The following is an 11,210-nucleotide window of genomic DNA, read 5'->3' as shown; positions in this document are numbered from 1 at the left end:
TCTTTTGTTGCTTTTCCTCTTGGTCAATTCCAAGAGCTAGATTTGTGATCTATGGTGTTCATGGCTTAGGGGTCCCATCTTGGACGGGACATATATATATATATATCAAAGAAATATCAACTGATGGGAGTATCTTTTACCGTCTAGTTCACTAAGATCTGACAGCCAGGAAAGGATCCATACCACAAGTTTTCTAGAGTTTTTTTTTTTTTTTATTTAAAAAAAGCTAAAGTGAATCGGGCCCCAATCAAGAGATGATTCCTTCCCCATCATGAGCTTGAAACACCATGGCATGCTTATGCCGACTGTTAAGGGGTTCAGCAAAATCGCCTGTTTTTATGTGGGAAAAACTGTCTTCTTTCACAACGCTTTGCCCTGGCCTGCCATATTTCATGAATATTTCAAACACCCTCATGCACTTATACACTAATGAAAAATGATCTAAAGACCATTGATCTTTCTTTCTAAACCTAGTTATCTTTAACATCTTGGATAAGATATCCAAGATGACAATGAGATGACTTTTTTTTATTGATATATAAGACGAAGGTCAAGAGGGCATTCAACAGTTTGAGAAGATACCGAGTTATCTCAAATATTCACTAAAGAGTCGGGCTGAAGTGACCTCAAGATCGGATCTCATAGTGCACATCGTAATGTGAAAGGGGATAGTGACCATAAATGCTTTTTCACTCATATCTCAAGGAAAATATCTATGGTTCCCATACACTTTCATGTCAGGATGTGCGATGTGAGGTCTAATCTAGAGGTCACTTCAGCATTATTCTTCACTAAAATGTAGTGGTGCCCGTGTCATCCGTTTCAAACATAAAATGGACCATGTGTCATGTATAGGAGATGGCTTCTCCAACTGATATCTTTATAGCGGTAAGGATTTCCACCATGAATGGACCTCAATTATCATTTTGTATGAAATCTCAACCATCTCATCCAAATTTTTTAAGAATTTCAATGTTTGTCTATCTATAAAATATATGATTTTGTATCTATAACTTCTATTCATCGAATTTCTAATCAAGAAGAAAAAAGAATATTATTGTTTAAACATGTATACATATTTTTAATCAAGTTAATTTCATCATGTTAGGAAGGGTTTGACTTGACCATCCCATATGCCTTACTTTAGTTAACTTGGTATTAAAACCATGTGCAATCAATGCTTCTTTAAAAAGAGCCCATTATACATCACACACATACTAACGACCAAAAGTTATTTTTTTTTGGTGCTTTGTTGAGACCATGAGGTTATAAAATCAATCTCAGCTTTCTTGAAATATAAAAAAAAAAAGAATGTCAAAACCTGCTTCATAACAACCCATAAATTCACTGGCTGCGTACTAACATCTCTTCAAAGCACTTTCCTACTTATTTTAAATACTTTAGTCTGAACTTCACAAACATTCTCTGATAACCCAAAGCCCTTTTAAGATAATTGTGTAACTTGTAGCACAGTACAGTGATTTCTTTTAATCTTTGAAGAAATGATAACTTCTCTCCTTCCAAATGGCCCATCAGCCATAATATTTCCTTCAATTTCTAACCTAGAAGATAAGCCAAAGCATATTTCAAGTTTCTCTTTTTACCTAAGAGAGAAAATTCCAACATACAGTAAAAGACCGTTCATGTAAATGTGGACAGTATGTGTGTAATAAGCTATTGGTACACACTGCAGTTATTTCCATTAAGCTGCAACCTACAAACATTTAACATGCACCAGTGAGAGATACTCGGTGACTTAATGATTTATGAAATTTCAAGGTTGTTCAAGTTGATCATTAAACCCATTGGTTTATGCCAATTTCGTAGATTTTGTGCTATAGGAAGCACAAGAAAGCTAACAGTGCAGTGTAATGTGGGCAAGGCAGATACCTGTAAAAAGGGTGAGGACATCATATGTCAAGTAGAAATCAAAGAACTTAATAAGGACCTAAAGGGAAATGCCAAAATTAAAACGGGCGTGAACATGGTTGGGCTGTTATGACCAATCCATAAGTGTCCAATCTGCCCAAAACATTGATTATTTATAATTTTTGGAGAATTCTCCTTCGTCAAAATCTTAGAAATCTTCTATAGTTTCAATAACTTTCACTCTAAACCAATAAATTGAGTATGGAGGGGATTCTTACATGAAAATTCAGTGTTGGATTTAGCACTAAAACTCGACCGGGATGTTAGAAATCCAAATTTTTTGGAAAAAATGATGATTTTGAATGGTTAGAGAAATTTTGACATTTCAATCGTGAGAAAATGTCTAGAATGGGATTCATGGACTGATTAGAAAAGAGGGATTACTAAATGGACGATTTAACTAACCCGATCATTAAGTAATTTTTCCTTTCATTTAAAAATTGTTCAATTATAAACCATATCATTAATGAAGAAATGTAACTAGTTAAACGTGACTTACAAAAATGGTTCACACAAGATAACATATTTACGAAGTGATATAAGGCAAAATGCATTTTCTTGGAAGAGAAAATGTTAATAAATTCAAATAAATATGAAAGTAATAACAAATTAGAAAATCAATTCAAATACAAATGAGGTAAATTACCAGGAGTGAAACACAATTAACAAATCCCTTGATCTATTCAGATTCATGCATACATAAAATAAGGGTATATTTCTACAGACTCATACAAAATGACTCGTGGAAAAAACACACGATCCCAACCGTTTAAATATGAAATCCAAACAACACACATCTCAAAAAGACTTTTCTTGGGGATAAATCTCAACCATTGGATTTTGCATTTATAAGATTAAGATCATTGTTCTTTTCCATGAGTCACTGAACTTAACTCTTTTTCAAGAATATCTCTCCAATTTTATTACCTCTCCTCCTCTACCCCAATTTCTAAGAATTCTTATTCAACTTTATATATTACATTTTCTTTTCTCGCCCATCCACCCCTCCAATTTGATTGTCTTTTTTCCCCCACTTGAACCCCCTTAACCATTCTATTCTCATGGTCATTCTTTTGAGAATCGGGGTGAAGGTAATCAAAATTTCCATTATTGGTGTGTTTAAAGGATAGGCTGAACCAATTCAACTTAGCAAGAAAGGATCACAGATGGGATGCCCATGCTGATACACACGTGCAAACTCTAACATGTATAGGGCCAGGATCGGGGTACAACTATTTGACACTATAATTTTTTACAGCATTGCCCTAGATAGTGTCCATTGTTTTCAATGTTTTTTACAACACCGTCGGATAATGTTTTATTTTATAAAATGGACAACACCCGAATGTTCTTACAAATACTAGTCTCTAGATTTATGTTATGTAAGAAATATCGCTATAAAAGTCATTAGATTTATCTGATGTGTTCATGCCAGGTGGCAGCATGAGTTACACTACATAATCTAGTCTTTGGAGGGGATTAAAATCCCTTACAAGGTCTCCATCGAACATATTCGTTACAGATGGCCATATTTTTAATTGTGATCGGTCTATATGTAATATGAAGGTAACATATACAATGAAATAGATATACAAGAAAATCCCATCTACATATTCATTTTTTTCTTGCCACTGCGACCTTGTCTTGGAGTTAAAACTTGATCCGCTAGCATGCATCGATAGATCTAATCTCCTTCCACAATCCTTTCAAATCCCTCTTGTTCTTTCAATTGGTATCAGAGCCCTATGATATTGATATTTCTGGTACCTCTGCAAATCCTTAATCTTTGCAGAAACTCCATTCCCAGATGGCTTTTTATGTTTGCAAGTCCCATTTCAACAACTTTTTTGACCGTGTTAGAATATGTTCGTAAGTTCTAGTCCTACAGGTTTCACCCATTTTTTCTCTGGGAGATTTAAAAAAAAAACCCTAATTAAAATTATATATTTTTTTAAAAATTAATAAATTTTAGACAATAGCAAGTATTTGAAAAATGGTTGCTCAACTGGCTATGTTTCATTATTTTAAATAAAAATATACAAAAATGCCCCCTCAACTATTATCATGTAAACACTTATATTTAAACTTAATACGTTAAGGGTCATTTTAGTACAAACATAGAAAATTGCAACCCACCACCTTATAATCACGTTCTTTGGTTTTCAAATAAAAAAAATCTTTAATTAATATTTCAAATTACAAATAGGCCCTTATATGCACTCACTTTAATTTTAAAATTTGAGGTCAGAGTTGTTCATTTTCAACACCTTGGATCAAGCAAAAAATAATTTTTTTTTTTAGTATGAGTTTTTCCATGTATTGACTGTTGGATATGCTCCCAGATATGACCCCCAATGGGGAACTCTATAGGTTTGCATTGAAGCTGTTCATGAAAAAGGAATTCAGAGAGATATTTTGTGGTCTACGATCACTTGTTGTTCTTTGTGAATGGTTGGATGGGGAGCTGAATGACTTTCCGGGTGGCAATTGGGTTTAGTTTTGTGTGATATGTGATATTTTCATTTAGCTTCGTTGGTTCAAATAATATCTTTTATTTCTTTGGATGACTCTTAGTTTCATACTACTATTTTCTAGAATTGGATGACTGTAATATTTCTAATATTTTGTTTCATATTTTTTTTCATATTTTTTTTTTGAAGGTAATATTTTGTTTCATATTTTGATACTTTATGCATGTTTGGACAAAGGTAATATTTTTAAGTTTATTATATTTGTAAGGTCATGGATACTATATATGTATGTTTAATAGTGGTTGATTTGTTTTATGTTATTTCTTTAATTTATCAATATAAATACTAAATTTTAGGTTAGATGGTTGTGTATGTTTCAATTAATTATAATTGTAAGTGATCAGGTCCCATAAAGTCATTTTTTGGGATCATAATTACACAAAGATTACTCACACTTGATTGCTATTTTCCTAAAATAAAAATAAAAAATCGTATAAATATCAAATTATTGATAGCTAAAAGAATTTCTATTGAGTGCAGGTAAAAGGCTAAATTCGGAGACAAATAAAAATAAAACAAATTTTGCATTACAATGAGGGAGCCAATGTGGATCATCCACCCAAAATTTGGAGCCAAAATCAGTCACGTTATTGGGCAACGGTGATCCTGGGGAGATTGGCCTCGAGATTTGTACTGAAGCTTCTAGACCCTTTGACTGTTGTAATGACTCGCAACAACTAGAGCGAATATGACCCGAAAACCTAAAAGAAAATTCTATAGATAGAAGGGTTGTCTCAAAGAAAAGGTTCCCTCTCCCTTCTTCGTAATTTTACTATGTAATTTTCTGGTTTTTGTGAGAAAAAGAGTTCTTGTAGTGTGAGAGCTAAAAGAATCATTTCTTCCCTTTCTGCTTTATTTCTTCTTATAATTCAAGTTTAATTTTTTTTCAAGCTATGTAATCAAAGAGCTTCAAGTTGATTTTTGGAATCAAAGAGCAATAAGAAACCTCCGCTGTCTTCTCTACTTTGCTCTCTCTATTTTATCTTATTGTTGTTTTGTTTCTCATGATGATCGACTAGACTCTTTATCAATGAAGCTGGAGCGAGTTTATCTTAATGTTGTCGAATCAATTCTATTACTTTTGTTTCATTGTGCTATTGTGAAAACAATTAAGAGTGAGATTATCAGATAAGACATTTGATGTTCTAAATCTGATGATTCATGCTTAGTCATACTTATTTATGAACATTGGGTAAAACCCGATAACCTCATCCTAGTGAAGGATTCACATACATTTGATTCATTCTTAGAAGTAACTGATTTACATTCCGATCTACGAACAAGAGTTTTGTTGCATGGATTGAGATAGAGATAGAATTTTCTAGATATTGAGATAACTTGCAAGGACGGATTTGATCCCTCTACTCTTTACATTACATTTCAATTCTTGCTTTAATTTCACTCTTTCTTAGTTATAATCTCTTCAAACTCTGTTTTAAATTAGTTATTAAAATCTGCATTGATTTTAAGTCGATAGAAGTTTCGAATCGATCGCTATCCCTGTGGATCGAACTTTGCTCACCAAAGTTTATTATTACTTGTTCTTTTTTATATCTACAATCTGCATCAAACAATAAGAGCACCCAAACATAATTTTCCTCTTTTACAACTAGCACATTCCCACCAATGAACTCCTTGATGACAGTATTGAATTTAACTTTGATACTATAAATCAAAGAGATTATTTAGTCTCTCGACCTTCTACAAGTTCTTCTAGAAAGTCTTTTGACTAACTAACAAATAGAACATATAACACTGTTCCTACTCATATTTCCTATCTCGTTTATTCAAAACAGAAAGAAAAAGAAGTTGAAATAGAATATAATCCCACTGAATTGGATTTGGGAAGTCCTCCTAAGCAAATTAATATTATTTCATTTACAAAATCAACCTTAAAAATTAATAAATAATTATTAGAAGATAATATAATTAAACATCCTTTACACCAATGGTTCTTTAAGAGTTTTACTCTTAATGAACATAAAATTATTAAACAACAATGGTTTAATGACATGAATAAACTACAAAAACACATATTTCTTTTTGATTGGTTAGAAAATAAAAGAAGTCTAACTGAACCAAATTCAATCAATATGCTTAAACAAAAATTTTAAATTTGGGAAACCACAAAAAATGAAAAAATTGAATCTCAATTTCCTCCCTTCCGTGCAATATAAACAACTGGCACTGTAGCCACTCCATTAAAATCCAGAAATCTATTTCAAAAGGATGTTCCTTGTAGACATGAAGATATTTCCCATTTATTAAATAAAATAATTATACAAATTTATATTTATATAAAATAGGAAACAAATAAGTTCTCTTCTTTCTAAATCTCCAATAAAAACCTTAGGCGAAACATTTACATTTATACCTTACCAAAAAACATAAAATCCTTTTCATCTTCAAAAAGACATAACACATAAATTCTTCATCCTTTATGGACGAAATAATCAAAATAATTCAAGAAAATCTTAATATCAATGTTATTACAGAACAAACAAATGACAAAGAAGATGATTCTTCACACAAGTCCAATAATTCTTCCTCTAAATCTTCAACAGATGTTGATTTAATATTAAAATCTCAATTTACTAAAGTCACAACAGACCAATCACACCTAAATAAACTTTGTAAATCAACTTATTCTCGCCCAAATTATTATTCAAAAATACAAAATTATTATCGAAAACCAATCCCTATTGATGTCTAATTTGAAGAAAAAACGAATCCTACAAAACATTATAATGGCAATGAAATATATGAATGGAATATTGATGGATTTACTAATTATCAAATCTTAAAAACCTTATCTCAAATGATTGTATTTGGCAATACTTGCCTTAGATATAATTTACTTGAAATCTATAGTGTTCGAGTAGTTGTTGGTGGATTTACTGGCCAACTATATGGTTGGTGGAATAATCTACTCTCAATAGATCAAAGAAATGATATTTTAAATCATCTAAAAATTGATAGTGATGGTGAAGAAATATTAGATAGTGAAGGACAACCAATTCTTGATCCTTTCATAATTCTCCTCTCAATATATTATACTATTTCACAAGAAGATTAGATGAACTAGGATAAAAAGATCGTGAAATTCTTATGAGTCTTAAATGTTCAACTCTAATGGATTTTAGGTGGTATAAAGATATATATCATGCCAAACTCTATAAAATCCCATCTTGCAATGATACTTTTTGGAAATAAAATTTTATTTTTGGTTTACTTCCCCTTTTTGCCAAACAAAAAATCACAAACATATTAAAGGCAATCTTGAAAGTATAGATTATGATTCTTTCACCTTTGGTGAACTAATTCAATGAATTAACATGGTTGGACTTAAACTTTGCTCTGACATCAACTGAAAAACAAACAGAATGACAAAAATCACACAAGGAACTAGGCAATTTTTATAATCAATTTGTAAAAGGAATGTTCTTAGCCCCCTTTGCAAAAACAAAAAGACAACAACGAAAATCCGGTTCAAAAAATAAAAAAACGAATTAACTCTTCTTTTTATAATAAATCAAAATCTAATAAAATAACGTATAATAAAAATATAAAAACATCCCAATTTTCTCCTAAACCAATGAAATTTGATAATAAAGAAACCAAACCAATTATATGTTACAAGTGTGGTAAACCTGGCCATACTGCTAATAAATGTATCTTAAAATTTTTAAAAAGAAAGTTAATGAAATCCATTTCTCTTCAATTGAATTTGATTCTTCATTAGAAACTGACAATTGTAGATGTCCTTGGCATCTTGATTCAGTTCCTTCCTCCTCTTCTATTAATATGCTCCAACTAAATGTTCTGAACGACAATGAGAAATTAATGTTAAAAATATTAGATGACATACAAGACAAAGAACAATGTGATCACTATATGTTTCAAATCTTAGAAAATGTAAAAAGCAATAATAAATCTTTACGAAGTTCAAAGTACTAGGAAACCCTATTTATTCAAGACAAGATATTTGTTCTTGAATTCATAAAATTCCTCAAAAAGCTGAAGATCAAATTCTAACCTTAGCTAAACTACAACAACAAATTAATCAATTAAAATATAAATCAAAGACCTTCGCGAACAAATATCACAAATACAACAAAATGATAATGAATCCAAATCTAATAAGTTATCTGATTCTGAGGCACAAACAAATCAATTTTTAAACACAATATACTTATTGAAAATGAAATACACATATCACATTAAAAATTCCAAAATTCTCTTAAAAATTTGTTGTCTTCATAGACTCTAGAGTTGTCCTTAATTGTGTTCGAGAAGGAATTATTCCTCTCTCCTAGTGCGAATCAACTCAAACCACTTTATTAGCCGCAACTGGTAAATCCATTTTCGTAAATTATAAAATCACAAATTCTTATATTTGTAAAAAAAACTCTATCTTCTAGTTACCATTTTAGTTGTTCCAAACCTATAATAAGAAGTAATTCTAGGAATACCATTTCTTCATTAAATCCAATCATTTTTAATGATTCCGAAAGGAATTCTTTGTAAAATTGAAGAAATTGAAGGTTTATTTAATTTTTTATCTCCTCCAGCTTATGGACAAGTAGATCTTTTAATAAATCTTATGCAAGTAAAATAACAACTTAAATTTGTTAATAATGAAAAATATTTTCACCACATAAAAACCACAATAAATACTCCTAATTTTCAATCAAAAATTAGATGTTTTGAAGAAAGACTCATCGAAGTTTGTTTTACAGAAATCCCAAGTGCCTTTTGGGACAGAAAAGCTCATCAAGTAGCCCTTCCATATATACCCACCTTTAATGAAAAAGATTACCTAACCAAAGCTTGCCTTATACAAATGATTGCTCAATACCGTGAATTATGCAAAAAGGAAATTCAAGATTTACCTGACAAACAATTAACTAGAAAAGCTAAATCCCCTTGGAGTTGCACTTCTTTCTATGTAGAAAACGCAGTTGTACTTGAAAGTGGCACTCCCCAACTTGTCATAAATTACAAATATCTTAACAAAATTCTTCAATCAATTCGATATCCCGTCCCTAATAAACAAGATCTTATTAATAGATTAACCAATGCAACAATCTTTTCAAAATTCAATCTTACATTTGGATTTTGGCAAATCCAAATTAAAGAATTTGATAAATACAAAACTACTTTCACTATTCCCTTTGGATGTTATAATGAAATGTAATGTCTTTTGATTTAAAAAATGCATCCAATGAATTTCAAAATATGATGACTGATTTTTTTCCCTATATTCAAATTTTCTCATTGTTTATATCGATGATATCTTAGTCTTTTCAGCTTCTATAGATGGTCATTGGAAACATTTATATTTTTTTTGCAAAGTTATTATTCAAAATGGTTTAGTATTATTTCAAAGAAAGATCAAACATTTTCAAACGAAAATCCAATTCCTAGGTTTCTCGCTGAAACACCAAACTTATACACCTGTAAATCATGTAATTCAATTCACTGATAAATTTCTCGATGAAATTACTGATGAAAAGAAACTTCAATGATTTCTTAGCTCTCTAAATTATATCCTTAATTTTATACAAAATCTTAAATAAGAACGAAAACTTCTTTTATGACTTCTTCAAAAAACCAAAAAAGAATGCTTCAAAATTGTCTGGACTTCAAATCACACCTTAGCAATTCAAAAAATCAAACGTGTCGTAAATATCCTACCCTGCTTACATATTCAAAATCCATATTTACCCAAAATCATCTAAACAGATGCCTCTGATATAGGATATGGTGGAATTTTACTACAAAAAACTCTTACAAATGAAGAACAAATCATTAGATATATTATAGGAATTTTAAATTCTTGTCAATAATCAAAAAAGAAATTTTAGTCATTGTCTTAACAATTTTAAATTTTCAAAGCAATATTTTAAATCAAATTTTTTTACTTAAAAGCGATTGCAAATCTGTAAAAATTATTTTAGAATAAGATGTCAAAAACCTTGCATCAAAACAAATATTTGCTAGATGACAAGCTTTACTTGCAATTTTCAATTTTGATATTGAATTTATTCTTGACTCTCAAAATTCTCTCTGAGATTTTCTTACTCGAGAATTCCTTCAGCAACCACAATGAGTTCTTCAAAAAGCAAATCAAAATCGAAAGGTTAGGAGAAAATCCCTATTGAAATTCAAATTTTCTCTCAAAATTTTCTCCAATCTCTCCAAAATTTGATCATATTTCCAAAATGAGTCAAGACATTTTTACCTTGTCTTCTCATCAATTTGAAGACTTGATGATATCTCAAATTTAACATAAGCTTTTTCCTTAAAAAAAAACTCATCAATCCTAAATAGCCAAATTTGTCTTCAAAATTTTATGAAGATATTCTGTCTCAATCACAAAACGTCATTATCTCCTATAATCATGATCAAGAAGGTAATCTTGCCTATTCAAAAATTAAAATCTAAAAAATTATCAAAACTCAAGAATGGAGAACTTCTCATTGATCATCTCATTATGTCAAATCCCTTTCAAATCAACAAATCCCTTATTGGGATTATATGAATGCTTGGGAATTTATCCTTCTTATTCAAAATTCAAAAGGTTCTCATTCCTGGCTCCTTTAATTTTGTCAAAATTTCAATAATCAAATTCCATTATGATTTTTCACCCTGTGGTGGCAAATCTTTGGTGCCTTGTTAGATATTTTGCCAAATCATTATTTGCAACAATTTGAAGACTTTAGTAGTTCAAATACATTCAAAACTGAG

The sequence above is a fragment of the Akebia trifoliata genome, chromosome 8 (genome assembly GCF_017979445.1).
Source record: "Akebia trifoliata isolate Shusen 1 chromosome 8, ASM1797944v1, whole genome shotgun sequence".
NCBI classification, from domain to species: domain Eukaryota; kingdom Viridiplantae; phylum Streptophyta; class Magnoliopsida; order Ranunculales; family Lardizabalaceae; genus Akebia; species Akebia trifoliata.
The sequence above is the reverse complement of the archived record's forward strand: the minus strand, read 5'-3'. Positions refer to the sequence as shown.